At 44.9% G+C, this 24,290-nt stretch overlaps 1 protein-coding gene across 2 annotated transcripts in view; it reads right to left on the reverse strand.

The window, feature by feature from the left end:
• The window catches only part of PUDP (pseudouridine 5'-phosphatase), a 186,223-nt gene that overhangs the window by 87,550 nt on the left and 74,383 nt on the right, over window positions 1-24,290 (reverse strand). The window lies entirely within an intron of this gene.

Consider the following 24,290-nt stretch of genomic DNA (forward strand, 5'->3'; position numbering starts at 1 on the left):
AGTAGAGATTGTGGTGAGGACAGCATGCTGTTTCTTACTGGCTCCGGGGGTCTCCCCGCCGTGGCTCCTTTAAAGGGGAGAGGTTTCTGTTGCAGCCAAAGCATTGTTGAAATGGAGCGCAGCTGTGTGGTGAGGCAAGATTCTCAGCTTAAAACTTTATTATTTTATTGGGATCATAACAATCTGTTCAATCAATAATTGAACATTCAGAGTGTGAGAGGCAATTGCAAAACTAAAAATCATGCTCTTAAAATATAAAACCACTTCAGAGCTGCTCCTGTTTTATGTACTGTGGTTTGAAAATTAAATGGTTAGAATCTTTTAAGTTAAAAATTCAGTTCCTGTGTGTGCTAGTGTGACGTGACAAATGAGCACGAAAACGTAGTGTGCGTGCATGCTCTCTTTTGGATAATCGCGAAAATCCACTTTATTATTGGGATTACAGACACAACACCATCCAAAACCTGTGGTCTCTTCATTCAGATACCCACATTGAAAATGGGGTGTTTCCTACTGGCAACTGCAAAGATATGGAACCAACCTAAGTGCCCATCCACCAATGAGCGGATAAAGAAAATGTGGCATATATACACCATGGAATACTACTCAGACATAAAAAGGAATGAAATAATGTCTTCTGCAGCAACATGGATGGAGCTGGAGGCCATTATTCTAAGTAACTCAGGAATGGAAATCCAAATATCGTATGCTCTCACTTATAAGTGGAATCTAAGCTATGAGGATGGGAAGCCATAAGAATTCTATATAATGCATTTTGGGGACTAGCGGGGTGAGGAAGAAAAGACTACATACTAGGTACAGTGCACACTGTTCGGTTGACGAGTGTGCTAAAATCTCAGAAATCACTGCTAAAGAACTTATCCATGTAACCAAAAGCCACCTGTACCCTACAGACTATTAAAATACAAATTAAAATTAAAAAGGAAAAAAATAAAGTACTAAAAGAAAAACCAATACATAAAATGGGGTGTTTGTACACTGCATTTATCAGTGAGCTCCTAAAGGTGCCACCACATTGACAATGTTACAGTAAGTTTCACATGAGGGCTCCCTCTAAAGGAGACACCCCAGAGCCTGCTCCATAGTATAAACAAGCATAATCCACATGTGCTATCTTCATATCACCGACCCTCTCAGGAAGACATACACTCAGGAAGGAAGCTTCTTCCCTGCATTCCTAGAATGGCACACACTTCATGTGAAAACAGATGTACTGATGCTTTTTAACTGAGACTCTGCAGAGGCCCAGACATCTGTAACGGAAGAGAGGTCCTCGCCATGGCGACCTATGCTGAGGAGTCTCCCCTGCTCTTCTCCACATGTGGCCTAGAACTCCACGAGTTGTTGAGGTGGGGCCTTTCAGCTCTCCACTCATCTCTTCTTTGTCTCCTTTGTCCCTCTGCATTTTCTTTTTTTTCTTTTTTTTTTTTTTTGGTGAGACGGAGTCTTGCTCTCTCACCCAGGCTGAAGTGCAGTGGTGCGATCTTGGCTCACTGCAGCCTCTGCCTCCCAGGCTCAAGCAATTCTCATGCCTCAGCCTCCCAAGCAGCTGGGACTACAGGCATGCATCACCAAGCCGGTTAATTTTTTTTTGTATTTTTCAGTAGAGACAGGGTTTCACCATGTTGGCCAGGCTGGTCTCCAACTCCTGGACTCAAGTGATCTGCCCGCCTCGGCCTCCCAAAGTGCTGGGATTACAGGTGTGTGCCACCACACCTGGCCCCCTTTGCCTTTCATTATGAAAATGTCCTCTTCGGCTCATCACCAGGTATATAGCAGCGACTCAATGCACTGGTGTCCTGGAAAGGGCTCACGGAAGCCTGATGCCAGGTCTGAAAGAGAAGCTCTGCATTCTTTGGCGTTTTCAGTAGAAAACACTGAAACACACACACAGTCTTAACTACTAGTGGTCTGTGCTGTAGCCAGCACAATGACTTTTTTCTTTTTCCCTCCCTCCCTTTTTCTTTCCATTACCCCATTCTTTCCTTCAATCTGGGGCTAAAATATCACATTAGCCAACTTATCCCAACAGGGCTGAACCCTGGATTAAGTGAGTTAATCCATGTGACAATGGAATGTGAATGCTACCTTACTTTCACAGAGGGAACTTGGTTGGCCCAGCTGTTTCGGTTTGCTTGGAACTGAAGGGTCAGCTGTGGGGCAGGATGTTCCGTGCTACACCCTGGACAGTCCCAGGCAAGCCACAGTAGTCCATCCCAACACCTCCCTTCCAACAGCCTCTGATGCCCCCTGGTTTCTTTCTCCTGTGAGACACTGGTCACCGTAGGACGCGAGAAGAAATGACTCCACTTAGACTGTCCAAGTTGGTTTTCTCTGTTATCTCATTCAGTGACTACCTGTTCATGATATTTCTGCCCTTGCTTTTTTAAAAGTTATGACTTGATTGTATTCTAAATGCCCTCCACTGTTTTTATCTGGGACCAGAGATAGGCACTTAAATGTCAAATGACATTTCGAAATATCCGTCACCTTCTCCGGGGATTCTGAAGCTTTGTGCAGGGTCCACCTGTGAAATGTGGACTGGGGTAGAGGAAGAGATGGATTATCCCCTGGGGTAACACTGCTTGGCTAAAGTTGTGAAAGCAGCTTTTATTCTCTATTTGCGTGAGGCTGCTTCCAAGGAGCAAGACAGGCGTGTGGGATGGGAAATCAGTAGCTGACTGTGGCTGTTCCCAAAGAGATAATGGAAGGCACCCAATACACCTGCACTCACCTAAAGGGGGTCATACAGTTTTGCTGTGTCCCTACTCAAATCTCATCTTGAAATGTAGCTCCCAGAATCCCCACGTGTTGTGGGAGGGACCTGGTGGGAGACAATTGAATCATGGGGGCAGTTTTCCCCATACTATTCTCATGGTAGTGAAGTCTCACAAGATCTGATGGTTTTATAAGGGGAAACCCCTTTCGCTTGGCTCTTATTCTCTCTCTTGCCTGCTGCCATGCAAGACATACCTTTCACCTTCTGCCATGATTGTGAGGCCTCCTCATTCATGTGGAACTGTGAGTCCATTAAACCTCTTTTTCTTTGTAATTTACCCAGTCTTGAGTATGTCTTTATCAGCAGCGTGAAAATGGACTAATACAGGGGGTCTGCAGTGGAGGGAAATGCAGGCCCCATGGTGTCCCTTCACACCTGAGAAATCTTTTCAAAGGCAGCCCCTGTTTAAAGGCAACTAAGTGAGGGCTGTGAGTGAGGAGGGAAACTTGCAAGTGTCTGCGGCACTGACAGCAGGAGCAGCTGACACCAGCTCTTGGAGACCTTTTTACTGTTTCTCATGGCTTTCACGTTTTGCTGGTTCCTCTGTGTTCAATTAATCTGTCCTCACCTATTTTTAAGAATAATCCAAAATGGCACTGACATCTGGAATATTACACACAACATGTAAGACAAATGTCGTACATAAAGTAAGGGGGACTCGAATAAGCATGAAGAGTGGCGAAAAGTCAAGGTTGGTAACTGGTTGCTATCACAATCAATCACAATAAGAAGGTGACGTAGGCTGGGCGCAGTGGCTCACACCTGTATTTTGGGAGGCCGAGGTACGCGGATCACTTGAGGTCAGGAGTTCCAGACCAGCCTGGCCAACATGGTAAAATCACATCGCTACCAAAAAATTAAAAAATTAGCCAAGCATGGTGGCGCATGCCTGTATTCCCAGCTACTCTGGAAGCTAAGGCAGGAGAATGGCTTGAACCCAGGAGGTAGAGGTTGCAGTGAGTCAAGATCGTGCCACTGCATTCCAGACTGGGCCACAGAGTGAGACTCTGTCTCAAAAAAAAAAAAAGAAAAAAAGAGAGAAGGTGACATAATAAGCTTATGCAACAGAAGGGCCATTTGAAGTATGTCCATGTGAGTAAGTAAAACCCTCAGTGTACAAATGATTGAGGGGAAACCTAGGAAGACAGGCCAGTTGGCTTGGGTTTTCCAGCACAAGACCCTTGCAAAGTTAACTATTCTAAAAGGTCAAAAGTAAGTACAGCCTCTGATGTAAACAGCCATGGGTGATCTCAGCCCAAAACAAACAGCAATGGGATACATGACACCCCTGGCACCTGAAACCCTCTTCTTCCTCCTCTCATGTGGCCGCTTTGCTATCAGCTGTCAGGAGACACCTTTCCCCGACATTTGCCGGACTCTTACACTTCATGTCCGCTAACGAGAATTCCATTTGATCAAGATGGAATTTGAAAACAGAACCTGAAGTTTCAAAAGCTGATAGAATAGTCAGCTGGAGGTGGTCGATGATGGAAACGTGCCAGGAAAACTCAACAGAACAGGAGTGGAGCAGAAGTGAGTGGTTTACAGGAAAACAGCCTGTAATACCAGGCATCGTTTGCACACAAAATTTAAAGAAAGCCCCAGACACAGGACAAAGAGAAGACATCAAACATGAGTCCTGAGAAGAAACCCCCTGGTGCTAGGCCCAGATGGCACCTGCACCACACACACAGCCTGCACGTGGGAAATGATTCGGGGTCATGCCACAGCATCTGGAAGTTTGGGTTTTGTTGGTTTGGTTTTTTTCCCCTAGAAACAGTAGAATTATAAAGCAGAACAACTACTGTGTCCTGAAGCACCTATTAAAAATGTCCCAAAAGGTTTATTTATTTTCTTTTTTTGTTGTTGTTTTTTGAGACATAATCTGGCTCTGTCACCCAGGCTGGAGTGCAATGGCAAGATCTTAGCTCACTGCAACCTCCACCTCCCGGGTTCAAGCAATTCTCCTGCCTCAGCCTCTCGAGTAGCTGGGATTACAGGCGTGCACCACCACACTCGGCTCATTTTTTTTGTATTTTTAATAGAGATGGGGTTTCGCCATGTTGGCCAGGCTGGTCTTGAACTCTTGACCTCAACTGATCCACCCATCTCGGCCTCTCAGAGTGCTGGGATTACAGGCGTGACCCACCGTGCCCAGCCCCAAAAGATTTTTATGTTGTCTTTAGACTTCGTTACACCCAAAGATCTAATGCACTTGTAAATAGGACCACACCTACAAGAAAAGTACCTGGTATCTAAAAGCCTAACCATTTAAAGAATGTTCACAGCATGGCTGTCTGTCTACTGAAACTTAAGGATTTAAGAATAAATCCTTAAAAGCTATCTTGGAACAACTGTGTCTGGTAATCACAGGACTTAAGCGTCAAAAAAAGAAAGAAGAATATAAGCTAAACACAGTTTATATTTTGCACAAATAAAATTAAGGAAGAAGTATGTTTCTTATCTTCGAAGGCAGAAATACCTCAACACAGTTTCCGTCTGCCACACCCAGCTACAGGGAAAGGAGGTTCACCCTGACTGAACTTGGCTCTCATGCTTCCTTTTAAGCACCTGGCTCTCATGCTTCCTTTTAAGCACCTCATGTTTTCACTTAGGGGGCAGCCCTTCCTGTCCCACCATGACTGACCAATTACACTTGACCTAAAACTCATTCATACCACCACCCATACAGTGAATCATGGATTCGTATGTTTGCATCTGTAGAAAGAAACTTTTCTCTCTAAGCCAAGGGACTTCAGCCTCTGCAAGTGGGGAGTGGAGGCAGACTGACTTTTCTCTGCACGGACTTGGTGGGTTGCTCCTTTGAGGGTGGTGGCCAGGGACAGGGAAGGTGGAAGTGCCCACGGCTCCCTTCTCTTTTCTAGCAGGGCTCCTGCACCTTCAGTGAAGCCGGAGAACTGGGGTTTGGTCCAGGGGATGGCGCTGGCACCTGCACATGCTCCCGGCAGGCCTGCGGCCTCCTGAAATCTCCCTCCTTCACCCCACATATCATCTCTGTGTCAGGACATGCACATGGATGTGTGTGTACGCATGCATATTCTATATGATTTTAATTAATTTTGTGATCATTTTGTAGTGTATTTAGTGGACCTTCTAAGGCTGACTTCCACATCTTCAAGGAAGTATCTGGTCAAGAATATTCTTGACGCAGCTTGTACAGCCTACATATCGGCTGTAACTAGGCAGGGCCCAGTTTTCACGCACCTTCCCAGGATGCCATGGCAAATCGTGAGCACTGATGAACGTCTGCTAAATTAGCGAAGATGGTGGAGGTGTCCTGGTACAGGACTTAGAGCCACAAAGGGGCCATGGAAAGTCAGCGCTAGGGAATAGACAGAGCAAATGCAGCATCTCCTCTGCTTAGTGCAAGGGAAGTTCAGAGGCAAGCTGGAGGTCAGGCAATCAGGCGGAAGACAGAACTCTTGAATAGAATCCAGGTCTGCAGAATCCAATGTTCTTTTCACTCTACCCAGCTGAAGGCTAAAATATATCTGATTTCCATCTCCAGGCGAGGAGATGAGCTTAATTAAACTGTAGCTTGAGGGATTTAATTTAGGGAGCATGACATTTCCAACGACAAGGGAGGTGAAGCACCTTGGCGGCTTATCACTTGGAGGTGATGAACTGACTTCTCCAACGATGTTGAAGCGCAGCAGCGACCTGGGGATGGTCTCTGTCCAGGGGACTTAAAAAGTCCTTGTACTTTAATTTCTTAAAAGACAAATATCATATAGCTTAAAAGTTCCATTTTATAACTAGCAAGTTGCATGTAAGAGTATCTTTGTCTGACAGCAGCAGGGTGTCTTAGTCCCTTCAGGTTACTGTAAGAAAATACCACAGACTGGGTGGCTTAAACCCCAGACAGGGATTTCCCATAGGTCTGGGGCCAGGCGGTGTGAGATCAGGGAGCCAGCATGGTCTCTGGCTCCCTGGTCTCCTCCTAACGCATTACACTGGGGGTGAGGATTTCAGCATCTGAATTGGGGGAGGGAAACAGTCCAAACACAAGGGCAATGAATAAAAATGGATGGGATTAGAGGAAAAACTGAGAAGCAATAGGGAACTGGATGATACCTGGGATGTTAAGCCTGATGGAGAAGCTGATTCTCATGTTTCTGATGTGGTGGGTCTTGGGGCCGCCATTTTGGTGGCAGGAAGGAGAGGTAGCTTTTGTGACAAGTTGGGTTTGAGGCCATCGTGGGACACCCAAGTAGAAGGCTCAGGGTCTCCATGCACTGTGGCTGTGAGCTGGAGGTGCGGTCAGGTGTCATCAGAGCAGAGAAGCAGTTGATTAGACAGAAGGAGGAGCGCTGAGAAGGGATCCCGGCAGCCCTGGCATTTCTGTGCGGTGAGCAGACGAGGTCTATGGATGGAGCTCTAGGTACAGTTTGGGCAGGAAGGGAACACAGTAGGAGGCAGTGTCAGGAGCTAGGTTAGGTTTTCAAGAGGGAAGGAGAAGGGCCCGCGGCTTGTGATGCTCTCGCGTTCCTCCCCAGGTCTCACTTCCCGGTGATGCTTCCACCTTCGGCTCCTCCCTGCTGCAAATCCTGTCCCCGTGGCACTTGCCCACCATTTCTTCTCAGCAGCTGGGATCAACAGCACGTCCCATCGGGAAGCAGACAGAACAGTCACAGCAGGGAAGGAGCCAGCCCCTTTCCAATCCTGCACACCGGGACCTCCTCCAGGCCACAGGCAGAGTGCTGCCCGTGCCTACTTGGGATCACATTTCGTAACCGATTTTACCTTTTAAACTATGATGTGTCTGTTTTAAATTATGTGCTTCATTGGAACTAGTGAGCTTTCCAAATATTACTATATCATCTCTAAGGAATAAAGCTTTCCCTTTTGCTTAGTGAAATACAACATTTGGAAGGAAGTCACTGAAGGGTACTTTCAGGGCTCCCAGAAGCGGTCCTGGAATTACATGGAAGCACAGAAAGTACAGCAGCTGCTCACAACTATTCATCAATTATAAAGCCATGTATGATCTGAATCTCATCACCAAAACCAGGCTTTTTCATAGGAGGTTTTTTCCTATGCATTAATTTTGTAATATGAAGTTCAATTTTCACATGGTGAGACATCAAAACTTCAAGGGGGCCTTAAACTTTGTTTTTAATTTTGATTGGCAGTGCTCATATCTAAGGTTTAAGTTCTGTTTGACTTCATGTTCCTTGTCAGATAGTGATCTGTAAATAAGTACCACAATGTTGTCATGTTGGATACATATACACTATTAGATGTTTGTTTAAAGATGAAACTTTTAAGTACTGCTGTCAAAATGACTGCTGAGGTATGCGTGTATTTTGTTATTAATTAGTACTTTTGTTTATATTATTCATCAATCCATCCATCTGTCCATCCATCCCTATTTATCAATCTATCCATCCCTCCCTTCCTCCTGCTCTCCCTTCCTTCATCCAAACATCCACCTACCTACTAGTAAGCTACATATGGTGCTGCATTCCTCTAAGTAATAGTGCTGAGGTGGAGGTCAGTATCCCTTGTGCACCGCAGAGCTACTGTTTTACTGAATCAATAGTGCTCTGAAAATCAAACTATAAAACCATTATTGATATAAACATGTTTATAACAAAACCCTTTAGAGTTACAAGCTAGGTAAATGAATGAACTACACCCCTAAATTGATTCCTTCTCCTATAGAGAATAGCCTTTGAAAAAGTTATTTAACGACTTGGTTGGGGAGTGGGCAGGAAAGCTTCCTAACGAATTCTCTCTGTGTCATTTTACTCAATAAAAGTACATTACGGGCACTCTTAGCATGCATATTAAAGTGTATGTATGTAAATTAAGTGGTGAGCAAAAGACTTCAAGACAGCTCAAAAAACCTTCCTGATTTCCTCTTTTAATGGTACAGATGCCGCGTCCACCAATCTGTCAGAAACCAGTGAAAACCCAGCAAGGCCCTGAAAGGTGCTGACCGTCTTAGAGTCAAAAACAAACCGCAAGTTTCTAGATGGTCACTAGAATCATTTTCTTTTTCCACATCCTCTGAGTAAAACATGTGAAATCAATTCATCTTACGTAGCCTTCTGCATGAGACTCATGATCCGCAAGTGTGACGGGAGGCCCCTATCGGTTTTGTGTGTTTAGAGGGACATTATGACTTCAGACAGACTCGGGAAGATTAGCCATGTACGGGATTAAAATGCTGTAACCTGTAGAGCAGCAAGTTGTGTTTATTTTCAACAGCACTTTCGTTATGGAAAAACCACATTTAGGTGCCTTAGATGTGACTTGCTTGTGGTATGCTTGCTGTATAATATGACTCCACACATTGTCAGGACAGCAAAAGCACAGCGATGTTTGCCTGCTTTTGAGAGAAGCTACAGAGGGGGCTTCCCCAAACAGGATTATCACAGCATAAAGAGAGTGCCTTTGCTGGCCTGTGTGAGTGATTTTTCCATGTCATCTCCAAATGTGCCGTGTAGAAGAAGCTGCCATTTATAATGGGAACTGATAAACACAGAGAAAAAAGCCTAAGGAATTCATTGGACCTGGAGGGGATTAAAAGACTTCGTGATTAAATGAGACGGTGGATGAGCCAATGAGCTGTCTGTGTGGTGAGCACGTGGCAGCCGGCAATGCAGAGGCCTCTCTTCGGTCCTCTCCTTGGTCCTTTCCATACTGACACCCATTGTGCATGGCCCAGCAACCTACTCAACAGGGGATGAGAGGCCTACAAAGCCAATGCCCTTCAGGATGGATTTATTTTCTGGTTTTCACAGGGATGCCCTCAGTTCTCCTTCCTGCAAATATAGTAACTGCTGACTCCTGAAATAAAAGCCGGTGTTTATAGCTGTGGTTGCAAAGTCAGTGTTTCCCAAACAAAGATGTGTTGCAGTACCAGGTGAGGCTTATGTTGTTTTCACTGGCCTCCCATGCCCATATTAACGTTCAATTCTAAATTGTCTAGTAGTAGAATGTTCATGGGGTAAGGGGTTTCTAGAATGTTCTGTGACATGGCAGTCCAGAGAAATTTTCCAGAAAAAGGAGATTCCTCCCATTAAATGAGGAACTGGGGACCTGCCATGTACAATTAGCACAGAAATGTTTCCAGAAGTGCTGCCATGGATAACTGTGTAGTTGAAACCTCACTGAGGCCTCTCAGGCATGGACACCTATCTTCAGAGCAAATCAATGAAGGTCCCGCAAAGCAGCACTCCGAGGAATCTATTTTGGGGAAGTTTTCACAAAGAGTAGCTGAATGTGGCATGACTCACGTCAATGCAAATGCAATTCATTTGCCTTGTTTTCTTGAACTATTCTGAATCTTACCTGTAAATAACGACAGATGAGGCAGATTTCACCTTAAATGCTTATCCTCTTGCAGGAATGGTTGCTTACATGGCATTGAGCCTACTGCTTAATTCAGAACTGAAGGGACCAGCTCTGTGAGGGCACCCTCCCTAGGCCCCTCGGCAATGGGCTCTGCTGACCACTCATGACAAAATGGCGCCCGGGGCACCTGTGAGGGCAACACAGGGCCTGGTCCATCCCTCTCTCCTTTCCTTTAGATAGAGAGGGGCGTGAGCATATTCTCAATCCTGGAAAACAGAGGTGGAAGGCATCTTGCCTTCCTTTCTCTAACCTGAGATGCCGATGGAGCCTGGGCTAGAAGACTGACCTGGCTGTGGGGGCTAGAGAAGAGCGAGAATGTGCTGGATGTGGGGCCTGGCCTGAGGGTGGAAATTACTGGGGCTACTGACACAGTACTTGTCTGATACTGTGTATGACTAACTCAGTGTTTCTCAACCATTTCATTCATGATCACCCCCAAAAAAGCTTTTCCAGTTATTTTTCCCCAACAGTCTATCCCCATAACATGTTATAATAACACAGATACACTATATTTTTCTGTATGTGTATTGGTGCTTGATACATTAAAAAAAAAGTAAGGTTTCATTTTCACCTCCCCAAAGCCAATTTTTATACCTTGGGACAAAATGCATGGACTATTCTATTCAATTTTACTCAGTTGAACAGTTTTTGGAGAACCTACTGAAACCGCTCTCAAGGAAGGGTCCCACTGACCCAGGAGAAGAAGGCTTCACAGAGTAGGAAAGTAGCTGAAGATTTCAGAGAAAAACACTTTCACTACAGAGAAGAATCCCCCCACCCCCACCCCCACTGCCTGGAAGATCACAAATGAACTGTAACCTTCCAAAGTCAACACACAACATTTCATAACTATGACGTACTTGGGGAGCTGTTCAATTGCATGGAATAATTCATATATTGAAGAATGTGGAGAACAAATAAATGAATCTCTGACAAATAACACTATTCCAGGTAGCAGTCTTTAAATATGCCCTCCCACCAACTTCAAATTTTATAAATGAATGAATCAAGGATACCCAGTGCTTGGCAGATGGGACATGCTCCGTCGCTATCAGCTATTATTATGATAATGGTGATCCATTCTGTAGACGTTACAAAAAATTCACTATGAAGTTTAAAATTACTCAAGCTCGTGTTGGGACTGGGACTAGCACCTTATATTCTAGTGACTATGCCACTAAATATCTCAATTACTAGCCAGGATATTGATAAACTGCAAATTAATGGCATTTGTTTCTTCCTGTTTTTTTGTGAGATTCATCAGAAATGCATATTTATATTAGAAGCTGGGCTTTAATCAATAGCTATCAGCAATTCAAGCATGTTAGACATATTTTTAGGAAATTAACACCTACATAAAGTACTGTCTTGGGCAGGCAGAAGACAGAAAGCAGAGCAGACAGCTCTCCAGCCTCCCTGGAGTTCATGGTCTCCAAGGCAGGAAACATGCACTGGGGAATCCCTGCTAATACAAGCCCACTGTGGGGAGCCCTGTTTGAGGCACACAGTCCTCTGGAGCAGGGACAGCAGTCCATTCACCAGGATTTGGAAGGTGGATTTGAAGGAGTGGGTTTAGGGAAGATGACTCAGGGATGTCTGGTCAGAGGCAGGTCATGAAAGACAGGCATAATCGCACATGATGTATGTAGCCACTGGGAAATGGAAGGTGTGTGTGGGGTGAGAAATGCAGGCAGAGGGAAGAGCTTAGCAGAGACAGCTACTGGCTGCACTCCAGTGTGGAGAGGCTTGTCAGGATGAGATGGACATGCAGAAAAATAAACATTGTACTGGGGGCAGGCAGAAGACAAGGCCCCAAAAGGAAACCAGAAGTAATGAGTGAGGTAGGGAGCAAGGGGTCAGGCTGAGAGGTCTGTGCTTTACGAGGTGGGTGGGGAGGGAAGCTGGGGAGGGTGAGATGAGGTCAGAGCAGGGCAACTGGACATATCAGTGTTTTAGAAACATCAAAGAAGCAAAACCACTGATTTACCAAGAAACTCTGACCATTGTTAAAAGCAGTGCCCCCCTACCCTAGCAGTATTGTTTATGTCTAGTAAGATTATTCGAGAGCATGACTGCTTAATTTTTTTTTTTTTTTTTTTGGAAATCCAAAATACAACTCATCCACTGAAATACCTGGCTTAGTGTCAAATGTTTTATTCTGCAATGGTGGCTTAATTCAGATGGGTTGGTTACATGCTACCTGCTATTAAGATGGCCTCATGCAAACTGTCATTCTTTGAAACTGCTGGTATGTGGAGATTGCACAACTTCATGTACAAATGCACACGGAACCAGAGAAACCACTTAGCAGTTACACTGGTACAACAACACCATACAAATGAATTACAAAGCAGCCCTCAAGAGATGTTACACACGCGATAACAAGTAGTCACTGCTGGCCTGTCATTTTAGCAATTTATAGTTCGCTTGATATATGTGTCTGTGTGTATGAATCTAAAGAATGAGAAAAAATTAATTGCCTAGTGATTCATTTATCAGGAGTCATACCTAATAAAATGGAACAAAAACATCACAAACAGGTACAGCATGGAGATTCTGTTGGGTTAATGGTCTTTGTAATTGCAAAGGAAAATGATGTTACTATCACTTTTGGGTGTTCAATTCAGCTTATCTGAAGGGGCTGGAAAAACATCAAGTAATTACTAACCATACTTGACTTTGAAATGCGTTCACACACCTATCCAGTTGATGTGGGGAGAAGAGAGTGTAGGAGGTACCGTGCTTCCTGTCTAGGGAGATAAAGTCTCCCCTTTGATTCCATTAGCTATGGGAATACCAGATAATTATGTTTTTAAATACTACAAGTATAATATTGTTTGTTTGTTTTTGAGACAGGGTCTCACTCTGTCGCCCAGGCTCGGGTGCAGTGGTGCAATCACGGCTCACTGCAGCCCTGACACCCCCAGGCTCAGGTGACCTTCCCACCTTTGCCTCCCAAGTAGCTGGGACTACCGGGAAGCACCACCATGCCCGGCTAATTTCTTTTTGTAGTTTTTGTAGAGATGGGGTTTTGCCCTTTGCCCGGGCTAGTCTTGAACTCCTGGGCTCTAGCAATCAAGCTACCTTGGCCTCGCTAAGTGCTGGGATTTCAGGCGTGAGCCACTGCACCCAGCTAATATTGTTAGATTATGTATTCATAAGCCTATGAACTATTGCATAGTCCACTTGTAAATGACAACTACAAAAATCTATGAATGGCTGCGTAATTCATCCTATAATCATGACGACTGTTTACTACAGTCGTTATTTTGAGCATATATATAAGAGAAAAACAGTACGTATTCAACGTTTCTCTTTATGTTGGGATATGCACTGGAACTTCCTTCTCATAAAAAGAACAGAACGTGAACAGAAGGCTCTTACAAGATGGAAGAGCCCACTCTCTGGTCATGGGGTCACTTATGGGACAAGTACAAAGATTAAAACCAGCACACACTGCCAAAAACTATCAAAGATAGGCAAGCTGTTGATCCGCATTTATTGGATGTCTACTGAATAAATAATGAGGGCATTCTACATTCCGAGGTCGTGAACAGCCCATATTCCCGCTTGGGAACACAACCAGAAACCGTAGTTCCTAGTCATTTCATTGTTCAGGTGTGGTTTCTCAGTATTAATACAGGGAGGTAGGGAAGAGGAAAGGAAGATGTGGGGGTGAAGGGAAAGATTGTCCCCCTCCTCGCTCCTATTTAGGAATAAATCAGGTGGGAGATGTGCTTCCGTAACCAGCTGGACAGTCTGTGTCCCTGAGAGGTGCCCAGAGGGTCCCAGTTTGCACCAACCTCTCCTGAGTCATGCTGGAACCTTCTTTCTAGAGAGCTGTGTTTGGAGAACGGCACACAGAGCCCCTTGACTCCTGGGCCTCCAGCATCTCCCAGGAAGACCTCCAACAGTATGTGATTAAACTACAGACATGCAGCTCAAATAATACTCTGGATGAGCCACAGAACATGTCTTCTTTTCTACAGAAAACGTATTTTCTTAACCCTTGACTAAGCTAGGGATACAAGATCCATTCAAAGTTTAAGGCTCGGTAATAGATTTGAAGATACACGAGGAGGAAAAGGTTACTGATAGGGCTTCAATTTCCACATAGCAACTAACTCTTAAGAAACTATCACTTGCTGAATTCTGGTGTAGTAAAACAGCTACACACAGAAATAGAGCTAAAGAAAGAAAAATAGTTAACATTATCTTAAAAGACTTAAAATATCCCTTCCTTTTCAAACTAGGTTCTATATAAGAGACGTGATCTCAGCTCACTGCAACCTCCTCCTCCTGGGTTCAAGTGATTCTCCCACCTCAGCCCCCCTGCCCCCAAACCAAAAAAAGAAAAAACAAAAACCAAAAAGAAACTCGGGCTTCTCATTCTCATTAGCCACTTCTTCTGGGGACAGCTCTAGGGGTAAAGGGTCCCACTGTTCCCTACCTGCTGGGTAATCAGATCCCTTCAAAAAGATGCTTTCGAGTTTTTGTCCAGTTTTTCTCACTGTTCTTAAGGGGAGAGTTAGCGCAGCTCGCTTAGGTCCTATCACCAGAAGGAGACTTGGTTCGAGTTTTACATGTTAATATTTGATTGGAGTAGGATTCACCTTAGTGTTGGAAGTAAGCCAGAGCCTTGGGGTTTATGTTCCCCTCTCCACCGGCAAGACATCTACCCCGGTATTATTTCCTGACTGATCCATCTGTTTCACAACAATCTGAAATGCCACCTTGATCCTCGCATAAATCCCCAAACATAACGAGGCTGAATTCACTGATTATTCTCACTATTCTAGTTTGGGTGAGGGCAAGTCCGAGAATGTGTACACAAGCATTGTGGAGGCCAGATCGGGTGAGGAAGGTACAAGGAAGGTACAACATGTCCAGGGGTGGGAGAGTTCACGGGCTTTATTGCAAATTAGCCCAGGCCAAACACTTTTAAAAAGCGGATTCCTCAACTACAGCAATGTTATGCAATGCAAGGTGGGGAGCCATACATACAAACAGCACTAGTGCTACTTATGGGTCACGTGTTCTCTGTATTCAATACACCATTCTCCTCCAATCGCAGTGAAGAGAAACAATGCCCAAATTTGCCAATAATCTGTGGTACTACATTAAATGAGATGCTAAACATTTAGCAAGGTTTTAGCCCAAAACATCCAATAATTATTAGTAATAATTACTAGTTAAAAGCTAAAAGATATTTTGAAAATTGACACAATTGTAAAAGACAACTGGTAATGCAGGACCAACGAACTTGATGCACTAGTGTATGGGGGAACAGTGACTAGATTATATTTTTACTGGCTAGTTGTCTGAAACCTTGCTATCAAAAAGACTCAGTGAACACAGTATCATTACAAAAAATGCACAGCTGGTCACCAGCCAACCTAATGAAATGCCCCGAGTAGGGTAGTGGCATTTGTACTAATAGTGGCTACTAGTTCTTTTAAAAAGTGTTTCAAGGAACTACGAGGCATGGATTTTTTTGAGGCATTTGAGTGACAGTCCAGAAATAAAAAAATACATGTTTTAGAGCAGTGGTCCCCAGCATTTTGGCACCAGGAACCGGTTTCGTAGAAGACAATTTTTCCTAGATAGGTGGGGGGTGAAAGGGGCTGGTTTTAGGATGAAACTGTTCCACCTCAGATCATCAGGCATTAGATTCTCATACAGAGCACACAACTCAGATCCCCTGCATGTACAGTTCACACTAGGGTTCAGGCTCCTGTGAGAATCTAATGTGGCCTCTGATCAGACAGGAGGCAGAGCTCAGGTGGTAATGCTGGCTCACTCGCTGCTCACTTCCTGCTGTGCGCCCTGCTTCCTAACAGGCCATGGAGAACTGGTCCATGGCCAGGGGATTGGGGACTCCTGTTTTAGAGGATGCAATAAAACATATATGGAGACTGCAATTTTTTGGTTTACAACTTCGGGGAAGTTAAAGGGCCAAAACCAGCACTGCTATAAAGATTAAGCTATTAGATGTTTTTTGCTGGAAAGTATTTCCAGAGACATGAGCTTTTTCCATAACACATATCAATCACACACACATAAACACACACACGCGTGCGCACATGCATGCGCACACACACACAGTGCTGATTAAATGAAGTTTTGTTACATTTTCCATTGTCATACAAGTATCTGCCTTTAAAAGGGAAATAGTGGACCAGGGATTCATCCATCAGTATTTTCTCCACACAAAGCACAGGGCACAGTGCCATCCTGGAATTTCTCCAGCCAAGTATAAAGAAGATATCTGAAGGCAAGACATATGAAGAGGAATTATGAGAGGACAGAACTTCATTCTGTTCTGAGATTTGCTGTTTTTCTCTAGCATTTAGTGAAATTATTTCTTCACTTCTCTGCATTTGACAGAGTGCAGAAGGGCCTCATGCCTCTAATTTGTGTTTTCCCAGAGACCCTCATGCCCCAGGAATGGCTCAGCTCTGGCGTAATTCTGCAGAACAGTACAGGGGCCCGTGTGCATGCAACCTGTGTCGAGGTCTCTGCAGGGCTGTGAACTTGAAATCAACACTGCAGTGCCCCAAGTTCCCCAAGAATGACGAGCAGCTCTCCATCAAAGGAGGACAGATTCTGCCGCTGACTGTAAGCCCTGGAAACCAGTCTGGAGGAACGCAGGTGGCTATGGGTCTGCCAAGAAGCCAGAACACTCACTGAGCTGTGACCTGGCCAAAGCACAGCTCCACCTCCTATCAAAGCTGATGATGTACCCAAGGGGAGAGGGAGAGCCTGAAGGTGAAAAAGACAGCCTCCCCATTGACATCACTGCAGCTGTAGTGGCAGGAGATGGAGACAAGGATCACGAGAATAGATGTCAGTCAGGGTTTGTGAAATAACAGTACAGAAGAGGAATGCCTTCTCTATTTGTGGGGAACACCACGGGAAAAGAAAAAGAAGGTGATATGGTTTGGCTGTGTCCCTACCCAAATCTCATCTTGAATTGTAGCTCCCACAATTCCCACATGTTATGGGAGGGACTCGGTGGAAGGTAATTGAATCAGGGGGGCAGGTCTTTCTCATGCTGTTCTCGTGATAGTGAGTAAGTCTCATGAGATGTGATGGTTTTGTAAGGGAGAGATTCCCTGCATAAGCTCTCTTTTTGCCCGCTGCCATCCATGTAAGACATGACTTGCTGCTCCTTGCCTTCCGCCATGATTGTGAGGCCTCCCCAGTCATGTGGAACTGTGAGTCCGTTAAACCTCTTTCCTGTATAAATTACCCAGTTTTGGGTATGTCTTTATTAGAAGCGTGAAAACAGACTAATATAGAAGGCCACACTATAGCTGGGAATGTAGGGTTTCTTTGCCAAAGTTTATAAGAACTGAAAATCAAAGAGCAAGAAATAACTACTAAATTCTAATAAGAAATGACATTGGCTATTATTAAAACTAAATGACAGTGTGTGCTCCTAAATCACTCGGTATTCCTGGCATCTTGCAATCTGATAAAATGGCACATACACGAAAGGTTCAATAAAAGCTTACAGAGGGGAATTGAGTCCCTTGGTGTGAATCTGTTTCTTTACCTACAGAATCAGTGACTGGATTCTGTGTCTATTGGCTTCTGCTTCCGTATATCGTGCATTGATAGCCTCTGATTTGGGTGTGGGGACAGGGGAGGAGTCTGTGTTCTCAGGCTGGGAATGAGACCTTGAAGTCAACATAGCAGCTGCTACCTATAGCCTCAATTCAGGAAGGGAAGAAACGTACAAATGAGGACAAGGGAGGTTTTCAGAAGAGAGGGCCTAAGAAGTGGATGGACAAAGGAGGTTGCTGGCTGCAGACGGCATGTGAGGAGAGAGAATCCTCATGCAATGAGAAGCTTCAAGGTTGGCTGAGGGACTCCAGGGTGCCTGGAGGGACAGGAGCAGGCTAAAGGAAAATGTGGGAAAATGGAGTGTTGGCCGTGTTTTCAGAGGTGCTCATGACTTCCAGGCAGTGCAGATTCATGAGCCTGGGGCTCAGACAAGCAGCAGGGTCCCCAAGAGTAGATTTAAGGTAGGAGAACCTCTATTGACACTCCTAGTAAGTGTGGCCTGGCTGAACTTTTACATAAGATTTTCCCAAGGCCCCTTTCCAGACCACTGGGCCCAGGACTCTACCCATGTCCAGAAACCAAGATTTGAGTCAGGCACAGTGACAACAAGTAGCAGATAAGATCACCCAGGGGGATGGGACAGAGTGAGATGAACACCAAAACAACACCTGCACACACACAGATGCTGACATTTGGGGATTGCTGAACCGAGTTCCTGGGTGAGAGGAAGTGCAGAGAGAAACAGTGGGAGCAGTGGATGAGGGCGGATGGGCATGGTGCAGCCAGCAGAGGGAGACGTTGCAGAGGAGCGTGGGAAACGGATGTCTGTGGTTTCAGCAGTCAGGAGCGGCAGATGCCAGGATGAAATGCCCCCCGAGGCGAGGTGAGGAGGCGAGGATGCAGTCAGAAACAGGGATTGTGGCACCTGGCAGCTAATATGGGAACAAGATTGAGGGACACCGAGGTCATCTGGGAGAGCAAGATGCCCCAAGGCTAGTGTACTGGACACAGACGTAAGGCTGCTCGGGCTGGATAAAGGCAGGACCTGAGAACCAGGGGCTGGGCACCTCAGGGTCGTTTAGAAACAAGGATGCCACGTGCGCTCGGCAGGCAGAGGGCTTGTTGGTGCTGGGTGCTGGGCATTCAGAGAAGGGGGCAGGGGAGTAACGATGGGGTGTTGGGGAGAAGCAGATGGGGCCTCCATGGACTGAGGAACATGCCACAGTGGCATGAGGGTTATTAGAGCTGAAGACAGTAAGCATCAAGTACAGGAACAGAAGGCTTCTGCACTCCCTTCCCTTTCTAAGGAAAGCCTTCCAGAAGAATTCAGCCCTCAGCCCTCATACATCCAATGCTCAGGAGTTTCACAACCAGGGAAGTGTGAGTCTTATCACCAAAGATAAGAAGTCAGCACCTGTCACACCTAGATGAGAAATCGCCCCAAAAGATGTTGTTATAAAACTATCTTATCCACCATCTAGTCTCCTAACGGCCCACTTAGTTTTCCTAAAAGTTTTCCTAAAAGTTTATTCTTCTGTGTGTCCTTCTGCCTCTCTCCCATCCATGTTAAGATGACATACAAATCCGAAATTCTAACTGCCTCCTTGAGTCACATTTTTCTGTGAACTCCTTCGTTGTATGTAAATACAAATCTATCTTTACTCTTGATAGTCTGTCTTTTGTTAGTCTGATTTACAGGCCCCCAATCACTGCACCTAAGAGGGTAGAGGAAACACATTTCCTCTGACAGTGAAATTTGGTTTAAGCAAGTGCCCTCATGCCAGGAAATTCAGAAGGGACACCAAGCCCAAAGGCAAGTTCAATGAAAGAAAAGAAGTGTAAGGACAGTAACTGTGAAGGTCCTTGTTATTACGGTTTTTTAAATAACGAAAGAAGGGAGAAAGGGAAATGAAATAATACCAAGGACAAGTGAGCAGAGGCATGCCTATTTTGTTCAGTGATGATGGGTGACAGGAGGAGGTGGCCTTGAGGCTGGAGCAATCAGGACCCAGGCTGTGGGGTCCTGAGGCCCACAGAGGGTGGCAAACAATGGCAGGTGACGGTCCTCACCCTCTGGAGCAGCTCCAGTGTGGCTGTGCCCGTAACTCAGTGTTGCAGGGTAAGAAGCTGATTCAAGAACATCTAATCTTCTCCCCAAAACCAGAGGTCCAGCAAAGCTGAGCTGGTCACCAAATATTAACTTTTTTTTTTTTTTTGGAGAAGGAGTCTTGCTCTGTCACCCAGGCTGGAGTGCAATGGCACAATCTCGGCTCACTGCACCTCTGCCTCCCGGGTTCAGGCGATTCTCCTGCCTCAGCCTCCCGAGTAGCTGGGATTACAGGTGTGCACCACCATACCTAGCTGATTTTTGTATTTTTAGTAGAGATGAGGTTTCACCATGTTGGCCAGGCAGGTCTCAAACTCCTGACCTCAAGTAATCCACCCACCTTGGCCTCCCAAAGTGCTGGGATTACAGGTGTGAGCCACCACGCCTGGCCCAAATATTAACTTTAAATTGGACATAAGTAGTATACAGCTATTTGTTCTCTATTATTCTCGGAGGAAAAGAAGTTCCAGTTACAGAGGTCAGCTCACACTGACAGCCTGCCTGCTCCTGTCTGCATTCTTTTGGGACATATGCAATGTACGATAAGGATAAGTTAAGATGAAACTTTGTGTAAATGTCACATGCAGTTACAGGTATTAGAAAAATACATGTATTTTTAACTAGCTACATCTTTTTTTCAGTTTTTTTAAATCTAGGAAAGAGTCACAGAGATGCAAAAAGTTCTTCAAATTTGGTACAAGTTGATATGAATATAGGCCCAGCAACAGTTTTCTTAATTTCACTTTCTCCTAAGCCTCCTATAACTTTTGACATTACTTATTTTTTTCTAATTGAACTATAAGTTCCCTGAAGGAAATCACATTGGAATCACACCTGGCACTTCCTCCTCCCTTACTGCCTATTTCTAATCTGTCACCCAGTACTCCACTGAGCTCTAAAACACAGACATGGCCAATGTGTCCTTCTAAGAATTTCCAGTGAGCTCAAATGCCTACTGCACCATGTGTAAACTTTTCTGCTTGGTTTCCAAAGTCCTCATGATTGATTCTGTGTTGGCTGCACTCCTGTTGGACTTGTTCTGTTCAGCACTAATCCCACCCTCTGTTCTTCTCTGTAAAAATGCTGAGCATTTATCTCAGGCCCTGTGCCATCCCCAGTTCCCCTATGATGCTCTAATTTGTGCCTGAGTGAACTTTTGGTCTGACTGTCACACTAGGCAGAGCTGCCTCCCCCAACATTGCACTGTAGAGATGGTCCAGCATACAGCAGAGTTGAAAGAATTTCACAGAACACCTGTATCCCTAAGCCACCACCCAGAATGTACTCTCTATTTTTTTTTTTTCCTTTGAGACAGAGTCTTGCTCTGTCACCCAGGCTGGAGGGCAGTGGCATGATCTCGGCTCACTGAAACTTCCGCCTCCTAGGCTCAGGTGATTCTCCCACCTCAGCCTCCTAAGTAGCTGAGACTACAGGCAGGCGCCACCACACCTGGCAAATTTATCATCATCATCATTATTATATTTTGTAGAGACACAGTTTCACTATGTTTCCCAGGCTAGTCTTGAACTCCTGAGCTCAAGTGATCCTCCCACCTTGGACTCCCAAAGTGCTGGGATTACAGGCATGAACCACCACCTGTAAGACTGTATTCTTAACAAGGGGATAGCATAATAGTTTGGGCTGTGAGTAGAAATGTCTAAAGGCTGGTTGAAATGAGCCCAGTCTACCTATTTATGTGGACTTAGCCCTTATTCATTAAGAAATATGCAGGTTTCCAGGAAAAAGAGTAGAATCTACCACGTCCCTTGTTTATTAATTGTGAATATTATCTCACAACTTCAACCCTGGTATTATACAAAAAAAAGACAGATACCGAATATACACAAAACTTAGGCTGGCAAAATGAGTCTACTCTATCTATTTCTGCAGTTTAACATGTATAACTTTCTTGAAAATAGAACAGAAAAACAAAAACAAAAATAATTTTTTTAAAACCTGAAATTCAGCTCCTAAAACAACACTAACAAGTACAAGAAAACTAAAACACGCAAAGTAGTGATGGCTAGGCTGTAAAAAATTGATTTCCAGCCGGAACAGTGGCTCACTCCTGTAATCCCAGCACTTTGGGAGGCCGAGGTGGGCAGATCACCTGAAGTCAGGAATTCAAGACCAGCCTGGCCAACATGGTGAAACCCCATCTCTACTAAAAATAAAAAAATTAGCTGGGCGTGGTGGCGTGTGCCTGTAATCCCAGCTACTTGGGAGGCTGAGACAGGAGAATCACTTGAACCCAGGAGGCAGAGGTTGCAGTGAGCCGAGATCGTGCCACTGCACTCCAGCCTATGCAACAGAGCAAGACTGTGTCTCAAAAAAAAAAAAAAAAAAAAACAAAAACTGATTTCCGATTTCTGGTTTTACTTGTAATAAATATCAACCCTAGAAGTGATATGTAAGCAATGCCATCATTTTTGTTTCACAACAATGATGGCATTTTTGTGGCTGGGAACAGAGAGCCCTGGGGTGCCTCCCAGCTTGGTCGCTCAAGTCCCCACCAGGCAATGAGTGTGCTCACACTCGCAAGTCTCAGGACCTGGCGTTCGGCACATGGAAGCCCTCTACCCACTGGGTCTCTGGCCTTCAGGGGATATGTTGGCAGATGTCGCACCCTGCCTGGCACACAGTGGGCGGGTGCTTTCACTCGATGGGTGCTCATTATCCTGAAGGTGGTTTCTGGGGGGCTTCTGAAGGTGGCCTTATGTTTGCTTGATATTTTTTAGAACAAAATAATGATACATGAATAACTTAGAAAATATTCTCAGTGAAAACTTGATTCTTTAATGTCAGCTCTGTTGGACACTTTCTCCTAGTAAGATGGGAATTAATATTTAACATAATTAATAACCCTTTGATCCTACTTGTTTTTGACTACTTTCCTATGACTACTACTACTACTATGCCTAATTAACCTGGTGACACCTATGGCATGATCAATTCCCTAAGGCAATTCCCTAAGAGATTCAGAAGTCTCTTCAGTGACTGATGATTTAATGGAATGCCCTTGAACTCTGGAGGCATGCTGCTCCTGTGAGCTCACACCCACACTGCGGGCAAGAAGAAGCAGCAGGGCCTGACTGAAGAGCTCCAAGATCGTCCACACGGCCCCTGGCCACTGCCTCCTGTATTCCTGACACAAACGCCAAGTACAAAACCAGGGCTGCTTCCCTGACAGGAGCTTGGGAAAATCTTCCTTTAGTATTACAATATGCACATCACAGGAGGAAGACCCACAATGTGTCACTGTCTCTAAGTAAGAAGCATGAGAGGAAACATTTCATTTCTGCAAGAGAAATATATCTGTAAGTAAATGTAGATTAATAATAAGGAAAATGTTTAGAACTTTCTAAAAGCTAAATGACTTTTAAAAAATGCAACTGCTCATTTTTCTTTGACAAGTCTAAAACAAACATTGTCAATGAGAACACCAAGATGTTAAAACACAATTCATTCCATGGGCCTCTTTGCAGGGTACCTTGTGAGAGAAATTCCTCCTCATGAGGGCCCTTGCTTTGTGGGTTTCACCATAACTGGTCCCATGCAATGGCAGCATGTGGTTTCCACATACACTTTGCTTCCATATACATTTTAAAACATGGCTAATTTTTTGTGGAGACAGGGTCTGGCTATGTTGACCTGGCTGGTCTCAAGCTACTGGGCTCAAGCATCCTCCTGCCTCAGCATCCCAAAGTGCTGGGATTACAGGTGTGAGCTGCCACACCCGGCTGTGCATGGTGGTGTGTGCCTGTGGTCCCAGCTACTTGGGAGGCAGAGGCAGAAGGATTGCTGACGCCCAGGAAATGGAGGTTGCAGTGAACTACGATTGTGCTACCACCGCCTATGGCCTGGACAACAAAGGGGACCCTATCTGAAAAACAAAACAAAACAAAACCAAAACCAAAAAACCCCACATGAAACACCATGTTTCCATTAACAGAGTACCTTGCAAAACAAGGACTGCCTGTACTTGAAATTCCGTTTAATTGCCTTAGCTATAGGAACAGCTCATGTTAACAAGGCAAATATTTCACCTTGTCTTTATCAGTTTGTAAATACAGAACTGAATGCAAGTGCCAACATACTCTGATCGCTTCTGGGACATGGTTATGGAGTGCAGCACCTTCACTTTTCTAGTGAACAATAACTCAGGTTAAACAACAACAACAAAAATGGTGTTTCTGGGAAGAAGGCTTTATAGCCTGAAGCTATGGAATAATTCTTCCACAAGGGGGAAATTCTGAGGGAAAAGGAACATGTTGCAGAGGAATTTGTAACAGGGTGCCAAGCATGCAGACATACACATGTCCAGACATAAGAAGCAGATACATGTTCCCACTGGGAGCTGTTCCAGCCGCACCTGGAGGCTCAGCCTTGACTCTCTGACTTACTAGCTGGGAGGTCTCAGGCACGTCCCAC

This window comes from Pan paniscus, chromosome X, assembly GCF_029289425.2.
Source record: "Pan paniscus chromosome X, NHGRI_mPanPan1-v2.0_pri, whole genome shotgun sequence".
NCBI classification, from domain to species: Eukaryota; Metazoa; Chordata; class Mammalia; order Primates; family Hominidae; genus Pan; species Pan paniscus.